This window comes from Podarcis pityusensis (assembly GCF_964106645.2).
Source record: "Podarcis pityusensis genome assembly, chromosome: 4".
In the NCBI taxonomy this organism is placed as follows: Eukaryota; Metazoa; Chordata; class Lepidosauria; order Squamata; family Lacertidae; genus Podarcis; species Podarcis pityusensis.
The window spans coordinates 42,914,553-42,931,642 of NC_138027.1; the positions used below are offsets into that span (position 1 = coordinate 42,914,553).

General features: G+C 42.2%; 1 protein-coding gene and 1 long non-coding RNA gene across 5 annotated transcripts in view; one reads left to right on the forward strand and one right to left on the reverse strand.

Moving 5' to 3' along the window:
* Positions 1-17,090, reverse strand: part of CADM2 (cell adhesion molecule 2) — a 398,136-nt gene that overhangs the window by 85,137 nt on the left and 295,909 nt on the right. The window lies entirely within an intron of this gene.
* Positions 8,910-9,624, forward strand: LOC308475671. Its single transcript, XR_013985361.1, has 2 exons — positions 8,910-9,003; positions 9,193-9,624. It is a non-coding gene; the product is annotated as an uncharacterized lncRNA (long non-coding RNA).

Genomic DNA, 17,090 nt, shown 5'->3' on the forward strand with positions numbered 1-17,090 from the left:
CTTTCAGGAATGCAACAGTATTTCCCTCCTTTGTGAATATCCCTTGTAGTCTGATTTTTTTAAAAAACCTCAAACCATTTTTATGGGGACGTCAGATAAGATTACCACACTGTTGTATTTAATCCATGCTAAACTTTAAAATATTATTTCTGTTTTATGCAATCAGCTTTCAACAGAAATGTCAGTCCTTGTCACTAGAGTGTGCAAAAAGAAAAGAATCACAGATGAAACTTGCAGATGAAATAACATTTGAATAAGGTCTGGCTAGGCCCACACTGGATCCAGCTGAAATATATCAAACAATAATAAATAATAATAATAATAATAAATTTTATTTATATCCCGCCCTCCCCAGCCAAAGCCGGGCTCAGGGCGGCTAACAACACTAAAATAGTGCAACATTATAAAAAACATTATAAAAATTAATTAAAATCAAAATTGATGGCAACCATAAACTAAAGTTTTGTAAAGATTGCCAAAGGAGGGAGTCAGGCTGCGCCCTGACCAAAGGCCTGGTGGAACAGCTCTGTCTTCCACGCCCTGCGGAAAGATGTCAAGTCCTGCAGGGCCCTTGTCTCTTGTGACAGAGCGTTCCACAAGGTTGGAGCCGCAGCCGAAAAAGCCCTGGCTCTAGTTGAGGCCAGCCTAACCTCTCTGTGGCCTGGGACCTTCAAGATGTTTTTATTTGAAGACCGTAAGTTCCTCTGTGGGGCATACCAGGAGAGGCGGTCCCGTAGGTACGAGGGTCCTAGGCCGTATAGGGCTTTGAAGGTTAAAACCAGCACCTTAAACCTGATCCTGTACTCCACCGGGAGCCAGTGCAGCTGGTATAGCACCGGATGAATGTGATCTCGCAGCGAAGACCCCGTAAGGAGTCTCACTGCAGCATTCTGCACCTGCTGGAGTTTCTGGGTCAGTCTCAAGGGCAGCCCCACGTAAAGCGAGTTACAATAATCCAGTCTGGAGGTGACTGTCGCGTGGATCACAGTGGCTAGGTCAGGGCGAGAGAGGTAAGGAGCCAACTGCTTAGCTTGGCGGAGATGAAAAAATGCCGCCTTTGTTATAGCTGCAATCTGCGCCTCCATGGAGAGGGAGGTATTGAAGATTACACCCAAACTCTTAACGGACGGTGCTGGCACTAATTGCACCCCCGCAAGAGATGGGAGTTGCCCCCTCAATCCCATATCGTCCCGTCCCAGCCAGAGGACCTCTGTCTTCAAAGGATTTAACTTCAACCGGCTCCCACGTAACCATCCAGCCACAGCTTCCAAGCATCTGATCTGTGTGTCTGGGGCCGAGTCAGGATGGCCATCCATCAACAGATAGAGTTGGGTGTCATCAGCATACTGAGGGCAGCCCAGCCCAAAACTCCGGACAAGCTGGGCGAGGGGGCGCATAAAGATGTTAAAAAGCATCGGGGAGAGTATTTCACCCTGGGGCACTCCACACACCAAGGAGTGGCGGGATGACAATTCCCCCCCAAGCGCCACCCTCTGTCCCCGACCAGAGAGAAACGAGCGCAGCCATTGAAAGACTGTGCCCTGGATCCCCACGTCGGCAAGGCGGTGGTCCAGGAGTTCATGATCTACCATGTCGAAGGCTGCTGACAGGTCTAGAAGAATCAGCAGCCCCAACCCGCTTCGATCCAGCTGCCTGCGGAGATCATCTGTTAGGGCGACCAGAGCCGTCTCGGTCCCATGACCAGCGCGGAAGCCGGACTGGAATGGATCCAGAGCCGATGTTTCATCCAGAAACCTACCAAGCTGTTCAGCAACTGCTCTCTCAATCACCTTACCCAGGAATGGAAGATTCGAAACCGGGCGGTAATTGGATAGATCTAAGGGATCTAATGATGTTTTCTTTAAAAGCGGGCGCACCACTGCCTCCTTCAGTTCCCCTGGGAATATCCCGGTGCCAAGGGACAAATTGATGATATCCCCCAGGGGGGCCCGCACCTCGTCTGGACACGCTCTAATCAGCCAGGACGGGCACGGGTTGAGAGGACAAGTGGTGGGCTTTCCAGCTCGGAGGAGTCTGTCCACATCAGCTGGGGATATCCGGTCAAAGTGGTCTAATACTGGACCCGAGGACAGTCGAGGAGCCTCCAGTTCCTTTATTGTATCCAATGTAAATTGGATCCAATGTAAACAATGTAAATTGGCAATAATCCAAAACACAGTTGCAAAGGAACCTGGTTCATGCTTAAAATACTGGTATATCCCCCACTTTATCTGTTGTCTCCAGTGCTTTTTTTCTCCCATATAATCTGGCATTCACTTCTATCAGGAAAAGTAAAAGAGACAGCATGGTGTAATGGTTACCATGCAGGACTAAGGCTGCATTCAGACATGGGTTTTATTGTATTAGATTTATCGATTATAATGCTAGTGCTGGGATAGACTTCCGGGGTGGCGCCACCGGCAATGGCGGACTCCCTCTGAACTGGAGGGACTAGCTCCGCGGAAAACGGGTCTACTCCGCTACGGCGAAGCGGGGACCCACTTAAAAATCACAGGCGGGTGAAGCCTGTGACCATGGGACTCGGCGGGCACCTTTAGCGCCCCCCCAACCCACTAAGGAACCCACTAACGGGCTCCGAAGTGAAGAGGGGGAAGTGGCGTGGTGCTGTGAGTCAACTGCTATTTCCGTGGAGCAAAGCCGCATAGCTGTTGCCGGAGAGCGCTGCCTTTTTCCTGGGACAATTTGGACTTTAAAATAAGCACCCGTGAGTACTTAGACTTTGAACAATTGGACATTAAATAAGGACTTGCGAGTAGGAAAGAATCGGACTTTAAAAATTTACTTGAATTTGGTACGGAACGGGAAGGTCTAAACAGGAAGTCATCCTTCCGTTCTTTTGTAAACAGAATAAAGCAAAGGCAACTTAAACTAGAGCTCAGAAAATCATTTTTAAAAGATTGGATTTCACCATTTAAAATTGTGGAACCCCCCTTCGACAGCAGGAGAAGGGGGGGATCTTTTTGGACTGTTTAAAGTGACTTTAAAGTAAAGTAACTTTCCTCCGTCCTGATCCTGGAGCGGGCTGTCAGGACTGACGTGTGAAGTTCATTAACCAAAGACAAGTGTTTTTGACAGATGGCTAAAAGAAGAGAAACCTAGTGATTCCACTGTTCCCTTTCGCATTTTAAAGGATTATATATGGACAAAGTATCTTAAAAAAGGAAACTTTGTTGCAAGAATAAATAGAAGTCTTCCCCCTAGGGGGAGCCTGCGAAATTGTAACTGTGAAACTGTAACTAACTCCAGGGAGTCGACAGCTGTTATAGATTACAACCGTGGGAACAAGTATCTGACCTTGTGGGACAATGTATTCAGAAGCCTTGTTGTATGCTCTCTATAAAACAAACGATCTACTGGAACAATTACACGAGGAGGTGAATGGGATGGCGACTTCGACTAGAAATTTTGAACAGGCAGTGGGAAACTTTGAACAGACAGTGGGAAAATATGTGGAGCCCACTCAGGATTTAAATCAGGAGTGTGTCTTGACAGAACAGGAGTTTTTGACATTAAATCAGGAGTGTGTTTTGACAGAACAGGCCCAACAGGAATATGATTTTTTTGGATTTGACAAATGAACTTGGAAAAAGCCATATCTGGAAAGGAAAAGTTCGGCTTGGTTTGGAAATGGGGGGCTGGATTTACCCCCCTATGCTGGGATGTTTGGAGTTTTCAAATATGGCAACGGGCCGTGAGATGTTTGGGACTGTGGGGGCTCTCAATTTTGGAGGGCCTTTGAAACATGCTTTTAAATACTACATGGAATTCACTGTTGAACATGGAAAAGGGGCTGATCTGTTGAGAAGGATTAAAAACATTGTCAAGCTGGAGTTACCACGAGCAAGAGACAAGGGAAAATACAGTTACAAATATGAAGAAGAGCCGCGGAAGGGTCATGGAAGAGACTTGAGGGCTTCGGACATAAGGTTGCCAGGTTAATGGGCTAAATTGACGGGAATAAGGACTGACAAAACCCGGAACCAGGAGGAAGGGACGCTGGATGAAGATTGGATCTGTTTATACCTTTCCCCCCCCTACTATTAGAATTGTCTTATAAAATTGATGAATGATAGGAAAATGCTGGAATGAAAATACTTGGCTTTAGTAAAGATGTTTAAAGAATTATGAAAGAATATTATGATTATAAGAAGTTGGTAAGGATAAGATTTAAGTTTTAAGTGTTAAGGTTTATTTTATTATAGAAAGATAAGGTCAAGGATTTGCTGGGATAATTAATAACTAGGATACAAAGACGGGAGGAGTAGGAGGTCTAAGAAAGAAGGTAATGACAGTTAAGGATTTGAAAATAATGAAATTGTTTTTAAATGTTTTTAAAGTTTTGTGATTTTTCCATTCTTCTTTTTTTTTTTCTTTCTTCCTGTCGTCTTTTTTCTCATTTGGAATTTTTTCTTATAACTATTTTTATTCTTTGTATTCTCTTCTGCTTCTATTTTATTTTATTTTTCTCTCTTCTTTTTTGTAACATTCTGAAAATCTTAATAAATATCATATATATATATATATATATATATATATATATATATATATATATATAAAATGCTAGTGCTGGGATACGGCCCCCAACTTTGTCACATGAAATTACAGTGCAAAACTCCTATAATTTCCCAAGATATCAGGGTTGCAAATGGTTGTTTTTTGTTTTTTTCTGGGAAAAATTAACATGAAATTGAGTGCTAAACTTCCACTAGTGGTTTTTATGCTGTGTGGAACATCACATCAACCACATAAATTAACAAAGAAGAAAATGTTGGAAAGATGGGGGAAGGTGTCATTTGAATGCAGCCTAAGAGTGGGGAAACCCAAGTTCAAATCCCTATTCAGCCACAGAGCCCACTGGATGACCTTGAAATAGTAGCTCTCTCAAAGCCTGACCTACCTTACACGGTTATTTTGAAGATAAACTATGTGATGAGAATTATGTATGCCACTTTGAGTTCATTGGAGGAAAGACGGAATATAAATGTAGTAAATAAAACAAAAACAAAACATTCTTTGAGGACAACTGCTGGCTCCTATTCTACTAGCACCATCCACTCAGTATGAGAAATACATATTGTTGTAAGTTTCTTTTGGGGGGGAGCCCCCCCTAAAACCCAAGAAATTAATGAATGACAGGATCTAGCTAATATTTGGAGTATTGAAGGGAAAATTCCAGACCAGTGGAAAAATACAAGCTAAGCTTCATTTCCAAGCCAGGGTCTCACCTGCTATAGAGGTGTTAAAGTAACAAAAGGTACTGATGGCCCATGTTAAGGAGGAATCTTTAGGCCTGGGCAGACAGCGGTTGCCAAGTCCGCTCTCCTTCCTGGGGGGGGGGGAGTGTTGCGGGAGGGCACCCGGGACCTCCCAGTGACCTGGCCGTGGGTGGAGGGATGCCGCCCGCATCATAGGGACTCCTGCTCACATCACTCCCCCTGGCTGGCCAATGAGGTTGGTGGGAGGGTTGGCTGCCTTGTACCCGGACTCCACTTTAATCTGGTTCCAGCTTTTGGAGAGGCATTGTTGGCATGATTGCCCCCACCCTGTGGCAATCAGCATAGCCAACAAAATTGTGAATTGTGTGGTGGCACAGAAGGTGCAACTATTGAATGGTCGGGTGACACAGTTCCCCACCATTACTTTTGACCAGGAGGCCTTGTTTCGCAATGATGGTGTTCACCTTTCTGATATGGAAAATATTTGGCTGGTTGATATTGAGGGTGTTGGCGGTGAGCCTTTGGGGCTCGAGTGGCAGTTAGGCATTGGGTAAGCCTTGTTTATGGGAGGGGAGGTTGTTGCCTCCACCTGCCCCTCCACATTAAGGGTATCCTGCTAAAGGGATCCGGGGGTATGGATCCTGACTGAAACCTGGGCATGGGCTAGGGCCATGCCATGACCCCATCGGGGACCCTGGGGGTGTTATTAATTGATGTATATCATAGGGTTCCCCCTACAGGTGGTTTACCCTTAGCAGACTCCCTGCAGACAGGCAGGAGTCAGGACATAGTCCGGTTTCACCCAATGCCAAACCAAACCACTCTACATCTGTAACGAATGAAGTTGTGGCCTATTTTATCTCATTAATCTAAAAATTCGTGTCCACGTGTTTATTAAGAATTCAGCCAGTTATAAAAACAATTAGAATTTGGTCAGAGGGTGTTTTCAGTCAGCTCCAGGAATCTTTTGAAAGTACTGATTGGATTTGAAAGTACTGATTGGAGCGTGTTTGAACATCAAGATCTGCACAGATACACACACGCTGTACTTTCTTATATTAAAGTGTGCACCGATAATGTAATAATGGAGAGGTGTATTAGAGTCTATGGGAACAGCAAACCGTGGATGACTGCTGAAGTAAGGTCACTCCTGAAAGCTTGGGATACTGCCTTCAAGGCAGGGAACATAGATATATACAGAGGGGCTAGAACAAAGCTCAGGAAAGGCATTAAGGTGGCAAAACAACAATATAAGCCTATGGTGGAGAATTGGCTAGCCGATAACAACACGAAACAAGTGTGGCAGGGACTGCAGCATCTAACCAATCATAGGCCTCCTGATATGTTTCTGTTGTGCCAAAAGGTTTTCTTGACCTCTCAAGGCCTTCAAAATGTGTCCCTCAATAAATAATAATAGAAAAAAATGATTATGCTCATGTTCCACTCACCAGTCACTCCCAGTTAGGCCCTTGAGGATTGATCAGGGGTCAATGTGGCTCTCAGCCTGAAGAAGGCTAGCCATCTCTGTTTTATTCTTATTCTTAGGTTGAAAGACTCTTAATTACTACACAGAACATGCACTTTCAAAATACCAAACAGTAAAGTGACCGAATTACTTATATGGATTTCAACTATCTAGCTTGGGTAGCATTTGCTTGCACATCTTTATTTTTTTTGCAAACAAATCTGGTGCCTGCAGTTCTTCTTCTCTTGGTATTTTGCATTTGATATTCATTTTTAATTAGAAGTACTTCTATTCTTTCACGGCTTGTTAACACTTTCATTTGGGAAGCTCAGCTTTCATTAGCCATGTGAATAATCACTATTCATTGCAGTAAAGTCCATTTCTTGCAATAACCTTGCTCTGACCTGATTACCCGTTAAACTACAAAAAACAGTGTCTAATTAGCCCATCAGTTCATGTTCAAATTCACATGACCTAGCTTCATTAGAAAAGGTCTGTAACATAAATGTCTACGGTCTCCCCTGACTACGTCTAAGGAAAACATTTCTTAGCCCTGATATGCCTGCTGGATCATACTAGGAAAAATTGTAGCACTGCAGCCATCCCTTCACTGCCCTATCAGATTCCACCTGGAAAAGTGTTTCCAATGGCTTTGTTTAGTTATAACTGCCACCACTGTGGATAAATATAAGAAACATATATAATGATGGGTTCTGAAGAAAAGAAATGGTTTCCTTCTTTCTTTTCTTTTTGGTTTCCTGGAGTGAACAAGTTGTTTCTTTCATTCTTTTCTTGTGGGCTTCCTGGAGGCAACTGGCTTTCCTTTGATTCAAAACTACCTGATTTACAATGAGGATGTGTAACCGAGTGATCACTTAAGAGACTCTCTAGCAGGCAATCCAAACCCTGAACACAATCACTTGGGGGTAGTTACCAGAAGTGTTGGGAGCTTGCCATATGACTGAGCCCCAACAGGAAAAAAGGCAGGGGTATAAGTAAATAAATATATAAGAAGATGTGATGGTGATGATTATCTTGATTTAAAGAGGATAAAAGGTCAGCAAGTGATACAGCGTACACACATATTACAGAAATAAAAACCATATTGAAAGATATGGGGGAGGGAACACAACATAAATTCTACATTTCAGAAATGCGCTTGTTTTCCTTCATTCCACTCTTTTCTACAAAAAAAAATCTCTTATTATTACACGGCATGAATACTTATTAGAAAAGCTTTATTTAGTTCTTAGAAATAATATGAATTGCTGAATTCAATTAGGTACTTTCAAGAAAGCTAATATCCTTAATCCCTTTGTGTTCAGCTCTTTAAATGGTTGATTGAAAGTTCTGAGAATGCTTAAATATACACCTGCTGTCTCTCCTTCTGAGACCTTGAGTGTCAAAGCTTGATTCTACAGACTGTTTTTTCATACTTCGCTTTAATACTTGAAACAGTTGGAGATGATAGGTCTTTTTCTCTCTCTCCAAACTTCCCAAACTTGGGGAAAATGTCTGCATTGAGTAAGCAAATCCAAGTTAAGCATTGCTAAGGAAACAGAGTAATGGGATTGGGAGCAGTAGTTGTGTGTTACACTTCAGGGAGGCTTTTCAATGAGGTCTTTTCTTAGCTCTTTGACAAATAATAAAGCCAATCCACTATGAGAATGTTCCTAGAAGGGACCATGTTGTACAACTCACAAGCTAAGGCTGCGTATATTTAAAGCAAATTTTAAGCATGCACTCACAGATCCTGGGAACTATCGTTTTAATAGGCTGCTGGGAATTGTAGCTCTCAGAGTGGTAGTTCCCAGGATTCTTAGGGGAAGAAAAGGTGCTTTAAATGTATGGTGTGCACACAGTCAGAATCCGTTTAAAGCACCTTTTATTCCCTCCAAAATCCTGGGAACTTATACTCCTGGGTAAAAGCAAAACTAAACCAATTAAACCAATGACCTAACAATAGGTTGTCTTATCGCCAGTATGTATGGAAGTGTGTAATGTTGCATTGCTCTTTTATATCTGAACTTTTGCTGTTCAGTTCTCTCTCCATTTTGGGAGTCAAGATGTTCAGGTGTCCACATGTCCTGTAAACATGAGACTTGGTGTAGACATATCATTTAACCCTGGTTTACATTTAAATATTCTGAATGTATTGGCAAACCATTGTGCAGTCTGATAAGAGAAGCATCCTCCTTTGACTTGTCTTCCTTCTTTATAATGTTACGAGTTAGTGGGGGAACAGGGATCCCTCAGTTCCCTCGGTGCCAGATTTCCACCTCTAGATTATTGGGTGCTGGGGTTTAATCAGAGCCATAGCTGTCAACTTTCAGATTTGAAAATAAGGGATCAGCAGCCTCAAAAATAAGGGATCAGCAGCCTCACCTGTCCCAGGGACAGTCTACAGGATATCTAACAATCCAGGATAGCAGCAGGAAACGACGGTGCTGGAATAAGGGAATTTCCGGCAAAAAAAGGGAAGGTGTACAGCTATGATCAGAGCTGACAGGCTGCAGCTTGTTTTAGTGCCAGACAGAGGGCAGAGGGAGATGATGGCCCTGACATTAAGCCATCTACAATACAAAAAACCGTACAGGTAACTGAGGAGGAAGTTGTCACGGTAACGTGGGTGTGGTGTAACAAAGGAAAATCATCACATTTTAAAACTAAGGTTAGAATAGCAGGGAGAAAGGGAGGAGTTGCTTGGCAAGGGGTTTTCTGGGAAGGAGAAGCAGGAAAGAGGTAGAACTTGTGGGGGCTGAAGTTAAGAACCACCTGAAAGTGGGTCAGAGTTATGGAAATTTATTGGATTCTGATGCTGCACTGCTGTGGGGAACAAGCCCCACTCGAGAGGTACTGCTGTGAACTCTTTTCCTCCATCAAGACCCAGGTGTATAAAATAAACCATATCTCTTAAAACACTGCAGTCTCTGCCATGCCTGAATTCTCAATAGGAAAAAATGGCCCTGAGTGAATGCCTGGAACTCCCTGTAATCTTGCTATGGCTTGGCAGAGATTGGGGGTGGCACGAAAACTCTGTAATGATATGAAGAGAAGAAGATCTGCTAGATAAGAGCATGGAACCATTTAGTACAGAGTCCCATTTCTAACAGCAGTCAGCCAGATGCTTCTGGGAAGGCAGCAAGCATGGCATGAAGACTCAGAAAGTGTCCAGAAAGTGGGAGAAGCAACAAGAGGAACAGCCATTTTAGATCTGGTCCTAACCAATGTTGATGACCTGGTTAGTGGGGTAGAAGTGGAAGGATCATTAGGCGCGAGTGATCATGCTCTTCTGAAGTTTACTATACAGCGGAAAGGAGCAGCCAAGCATACTAGGACTCAATTTCTTGACTTTAAGAAAGCCGACTTCATAAAACTTAGGGAAGTGCTGGGTGAGATCCCATGGACAGTAATACTAAAAGGAAAGGGAGTTCATGATGGCTGGCAGTTTGTTAAGAGGGAGATAGTAAGAGCACAACTTCAGGCAATACCAATGAGACGGAAACATGGAAGGTGCCTAAAGAAGCCAGGGTGGCTATCTAAGGAACTTTTAACTGAGTTAAGATTAAAAAAGGATGTGTACAAAAAATGGAAAAGGGGGGAAACCACCAAAGAGGAATTCAAACAAATAGCCAGCACGTGTAGACACAAAGTCAGAAAAGCTAAAGCACAGAATGAACTCAGGCTTGCTAGAGAGGTTAAAAGCAACAAAAAAGGCTTTTATGGGTATGTTCGTAGCAAAAGGAAGAACAAAGAAACAGTGGGGTCACTCTGAGGAGAAGATGGTGAAATGCAAACAGGGGACACAGAAAGGGCTGAACTCCTCAATGCCTTCTTTGCCTCAGTCTTCTCCGATAATGAAAACAATGCCCGACCTGAAGAATTTGGAGCAAATGATTCAGCAGAGGAAACACAGCCCAGAATAGCTAAGGAGATAGTACAAGAATACTTGGCTAGTCTAGATGTATTCAAGTCTCCAGGGCCAGATGAACTGCATCCAAGAGTATTAAAAGAACTGGCAGATGTGATCTCAGAACCACTGGCAGTCATCTTTGAGAATTCCTGGAGAACAGGCCAAGTCCCAGCAGACTGGAGGAGGGCAAATGTTGTCCCTATTTTCAAAAAGGGGGAAAGAGAGGACCCAAATAATTACCGCCCAGTCAGTCTGACATCAATACCAGGGAAGATTCTGGAGCAGATCATTAAGCAAACAGTCTGTGAGCACCTAGAAAGGAATGCTGTGATCACCAATAGTCAGCATGGATTTCTGAAAAATAAGTCATGTCAGACTAACCTGATCTCGTTTTTTGACAGAATTACAAGCCTGGTAGATGAAGGGAACGCAGTGGATGTAGCCTACCTTGATTTCAACAAGGCATTTGACAAGGTGCCCCATGATATTCTTGTAAAGAAGCTGGTAAAATGCGGTCTTGACTATGCTACCACTCAGTGGATTTGTAACTGGCTGACTGACCAAACCCAAAGGGTGCTCATCAATGGTTCCTCTTCATCCTGGAGAAGAGTGACTAGTGGGGTGCCACAGGGTTCTGTCTTGGGCCCGGTCTTATTCAACATCTTTATCAACGACTTGGATGATGGACTCAAGGGCATCCTGATCAAATTTGCAGATGACACCAAACTGGGTGGGGTGGCTAACACCCCAGAGAACAGGATCATACTTCAAAACGACCTTGACAGATTAGAGAACTGGGCCAAAACAAACAAGATGAATTTTAACAGGGAGAAATGTAAAGTATTGCACTTGGGCAAAAAAAATGAGAGGCACAAATACAAGATGGGTGACACCTGGCTTGAGAGCAGTACATGTGAAAAGGATCTAGGAGTCTTGGTTGACCACAAACTTGACATGAGCCAACAGTGTGACGCGGCAGCTAAAAAAGCCAATGCAATTCTGGGCTGCATCAATAGGAGTATAGCATCTAGATCAAGGGAAGTAATAGTGCCACTGTATTCTGCTCTGGTCAGACCTCACCTGGAGTACTGTGTCCAGTTCTGGGCACCACAGTTCAAGGAGGACACTGACAAACTGGAATATGTCCAGAGGAGGGCAACCAAAATGGTCAAAGGCCTGGAAACGATGCCTTATGAGGAACGGCTAAGGGAGCTGGGCATGTTTAGCCTGGAGAAGAGGAGGTTAAGGGGTGATATGATAGCCATGTTCAAATATATAAAAGGATGTCACATAGAGGAGGGAGAAAGGTTGTTTTCTGCTGCTCCAGAGAAGCGGACATGGAGCAATGGATCCAAACTACAAGAAAGAAGATTCCACCTAAACATTAGGAAGAACTTCCTGACAGTAAGAGCTGTTCGACAGTGGAATTTGCTGCCAAGGAGTGTGGTGGGGTCTCCTTCTTTGGAGGTCTTTAAGCAGAGGCTTGACAACCATATGTCAGGAGTGCTCTGATGGTGTTTCCTGCTTGGCAGGGGGTTGGACTCGATGGCCCTTGTGGTCTCTTCCAACTCTATGATTCTATGATTCTATGATTCTAAGACTCCCCCCCCCCAAAAAAAAATCCTCTGAGAGGATATCCCAATTTGTTTTTGAACAGCTGGTATTTCATTTCTTGTGGCAAAGAACTCCACATGCTAATCATACAGTGTATCAAGTAGTATGACCTTTCTGTTATCACTAAGCTTATTGCCAGTTAATTTCCACTAGTCCCCATTTATTTTCAGAGACTGGGATTTTTTCTGGAATATCGCTGGAATATCACTCTCACACAATGAAGTAGAAAGGGAAATTTGTTTCTACGTTATCTCAGGTAGCACTATTTCAGTGTCCCAACCTTTCAAAGAGGTTGAGCACTGCTGAGCTGGAATGGGCAACTTTACAACAACTCCTTAATAAGTTTACTCCATTCTGCTCAATGGTACTTATACCTGAGGAAGTGGAGTGAGAATTGTACCCTTTAAACCACATTGCTGCCTCAAGTAGCTCCCTATCTCTCTCTGTAACATTGCTAAAACTGCTCTTTAAGCAATTCCTTTAACACTTTTCTCCCACTGGACACCTCCCACACCTTGAATGATTCAGGTTCTCCCTAACTATACCAATTCCTCTGTCTTTTTATTTATTTGTGCCCTTTGGCCACCGTATATCAATCACTTGAAATAATTAGAGGTTAAGTACTGAGACGCGGGTGGTGCTGTGGGTTAAACCACAGAGCCTAGGGCATGCCGATCAGAAGGTCGGCGGTTCAAATCCCCATGACGGGGTGAGCTCCCGTTGCTCGGTCCCTGCTCCTGCCCACCAGCAGTTCAAAAGCACATCAAAGTGCAAGTAGATAAATAGGTACCGCTCTGGCGGGAAGGTAAACAGCGTTTCCGTGCACTGCTCTGGTTCGCCAGAAGCGGCTTAGTCATGCTGGCCACATGACCCGGAAGCTGTACGCCGGCTCCCTCGGCCAATAAAGCGAGATGAGCGTCGCAACCCCAGAGTCGGTCACGACTGGACCTAATGGTCAGACAGTGGCTCAACCACACACCTTCACACTGGATGAAAAGATAAGTGAACAAACCCTATTCTGGAACAGAGCCATAGACTGTTTGGAGATGTGCTGAGAACTTCAATAGAGCTCTGAGAAAGATAACTGATACGTGCACAAATATGTGATGGTGCATTCTTCCCACTTGAGTTTTGAGGAGCTTCATCTGATGGAGGGGAGATAAAAGCTGTGGCCATGTTAGAGTGTTTGGGAGAAGTTATTTAGGGAAACATCAGGGACAGCTACTTTTACCTGTCTATTCACAATGTCTATATCAATGGAGGAGGAGCCTTTTCCAGAGGCAATGAGATGGATGTAAATATGATTGTTGGTGTATAGGTACTCACTAACCAGAGTTAGTGTAAATTACAGTCTACTTCAATCCATGGGTGGTATCCAACAAAGTCATTCCATTAATTGAATGATTCTACTTCCGCAACAGAACTTCCCCTCCCTCTCCTCTCTCCCTGCACCCCTGTGCCCTCCCAAAATCTGTTCCAGAGGGTTGGGGGAACCACCAGAACAGATTGAGGTGCTACAGGGGGCAAACCCAGAGAGGACAGGGAGGACAAGTGCCTTTTTACAGCCAGAAGTCCCTGCACTCATGGAACTACTTCACTGGATACCTTCCCCGCGTTTTTAATTTTGCTTTGTGGCTGATCACACACTCTATTCTGGCTAATCAGATGTAACAACTAACTATCGTTGAAGTTCCTTAATAATATGAGAGTTCAGCTTTTATTTGAACTGAATGGTAAAAAGAAACAGTGAAAGGAAAAGGTGTGGACTTTCCAGCAATTGGAAATCATTTGGGTGTGGGTCTTTAAAAATATAACCATGCCACACTTAACAACATCTGCAGCCAGCCTTAGAGAACAAGTGCTCCAGACTCAAGCATACTAATGCAGTGATTGCATGTGGGTGAAGTTTTAAAGATCTTTTTAATAGCATTTCATATCCTAGAGTGCACCTGCTCTCTAATCTTGCCTTGTTGAACTCATTTTACACTATATTTATATTCCTATTTAATTTTTGTGCAGTCTATCAGCAGTTCCTTCTCTGTGTGTCACAGAGCAAATTAGTATGATTTAATCCACCATGTATCCAGTTTGGCTTCCACCACTTTATTTGAAATAGTGAACTAAAACTAATGTTATATCTCGATGACTTTATGACTTAATGACTCCTGAATATTTAAAGCTTTAATATATTTCTCTAGTGTTTTTATTATTGTTATGTCGCTGAACCACAACAATTCAATAAGTATTCTGAAAGATTATGGAAAAAAGACCACCTGGTAATAGCTAAACCCCTACTCAGTCAGAGCTTTTATGCCATTTCCTGCATAACTAATTCATTTATTATCTTTTGATTTAAAAAACGTAAAATGATATTTTAGTATTTTAGTATATTCATATTCTACGTGTTTATAGCACCTGTCTTCCAGATTTCTATTGATTTCTTTCCTAGCTTGGTGCCTCTACAAATCACAGCCACATTTCCAAAACATCTAAATATATAGCTGTGGAAAAGAGGTGATATAGTATTCCAGGAAGACACACTGCACTCATAATTACATGGGCAAATCCAACTTGCTGGTTTTGCTCCATAAAAAAGGACACATTTGTATAAATGTACCCAGCAATTTCAAACAAGTTACTTAAAAGCACTAACCACTGAAGTCTTTTTACTTGTACATAAATATTCTCAAATCGTTACATCTGCAAATATAAATATAAGGCAATCACATAGGAATTTTTTTTTTTTAATAACTCTGACATTGCTTTAATTATTCCAGGAAACATTTTTTTTCCATTTCTTTTAATTGCAAGCTGAACGAAGCATTTGGTATTTTATGCCTAATAAATTATAACAAATTTAAATTTTAGGCCTATATATGTTTTTAGGGAAACAACAACAAATGGATCTACTACACCATACAGATGATTTTCTGTAGATCATAAGGGGAAAAAGATTGTGGGCATGATTAAGCCAAAGTATACTAAAATCCTATTGATATCAAAATCAATAGAATTAGCTTCATTCTCCCAAATAATTTGTATATGCATAGATTTGAATGACAAATTAAGAATAAAACTTAAGAACAAGTTACTGTATTAAAATGAATAAAAAAAGGAAGTAGTGAGTTCACATACTGCAATACAATGCTCATGAGATAACAACAGTCAATACTAGAAAGTGCTTTCCTTAATTCCTTACTAATAAGTAACTGTTGAACATATAACAATGTGATTTATGTTAGAAACAACAACATGACTGCAATTAGGCCTAAGCATAGATAGATGAGGACCATCAGCATACAGCCTTATTTTCCTTCCACTTTAGCTTGCTACTAACAATGGATGAATAGGGAATTCTGTCAGCTTGAATGAGATATTAGTCAGCCATTGTGAGCAGCATAAAAGAACACTACGAAAAGGTAAATTTACCCACCTATCATCAAGCTGTAATTATTGTGCATCTACAACACATTTCCAGGAATGAATGCCCATTCTTGCAGTACCACTTTGGGAATTTTGTGCATGTGTGGGAGAAGGCAATGCTTTGCCTAGGCAAAGATTTTTATTTTTAAATAAAGCAGGTCACTAAATTTGCATTTTTATAAAATATAATTATTCTCCCATGAGTATTAGTTTTTTAAAAGATCTGATTGATTTGTCTGAATCTAGTTAAAACTAGTGCCTGGGGTTAATCTGGACTCTGCCAGACCTGCAGAACTATCATCTATAGCAAATTTCAAGCTCACAGTAGAGAAGCCATGAAGGATCAAAATGAATGAAACATAGAACTCTCTGTCATTGCGGCTTGGAACTTTCTGCTGAATTTAACTGAGTGCTATGTGAGACCTTGGCATCCTGGATAATAAGATTAGAAGGAAGCATCATGCTGTCAGCATAATGAGAAGCTACCAACATGTAGACAACTGTCATGGTACCAAAATAAATGTGAGACTATAACATGTTTTGGAAAGGCAGTGCTGGAGTGCGCCCAAGTGCTCTGTGCAAAGAACTGCTGATAAACAAGAGTCCAGATCGATTATGGTAATTCATAGTCTATGTTTTATGTGACTTAACCCACTTAAGTAATGCAAGCAAAAGGTGGAAGTCCTTTCTCCAGTCTAGTTTCTGATCAATGTAAAAAGTGAAAGGAGCATCATTTCTTCTCCCACCTCCACCAATGCCTGATGTTTATCCAACTCTTGTTTCAACTAGCTGAAAACAACAAGATCGGGCCTACTATGAACTTCATTCCAAAATGCTTAGGTGTTAGAGAACTTAGAACTTCTGTATTTCAACCAGCTGAGCTTCAGGAAGTTAGAAGAAGACTCCGTCAACCTATGTCGCTTCCTCTGATTTATCACTTTGTCAATACCATGATTAGTTTATGACATTATTAAAACAAACATATATTCTATTATGTTTCCAAAAGCATAGAAATTAATATGCTTTTAAAGTGGCTTTATTCTCTGCCAATTTCTGGTATCACAATCTTGCATGAATGAAGCATTGTGTCTTAAATGAAGCACTGCGCAGGGGAGTTCTGCCAGCCCTGCCAGTGGGTGCCCCAGGACACCCACCCAAAAAGCAGGTGGGTGGAAACTACTGCTGACGGTATCCCTGAAGACACCGTTGATATGTGGCAGTTGGGGTGTAGGGAATGAGCCTGCACTGGAACTGTTGACTCAGTCAGTGCTGATCCTGGGAGCAGGCATAGATCTTACATCACTTCAATATATAATATTTTCAACTGTGCACAATTATTTTCAATATACTCGACAAAAAAATTCCACTCCTCCTTAAATACCTGTTCTTCTACAGAGATAGTATTTTTAAAAAAATCTTATTTGTAAACCGCTTTGAG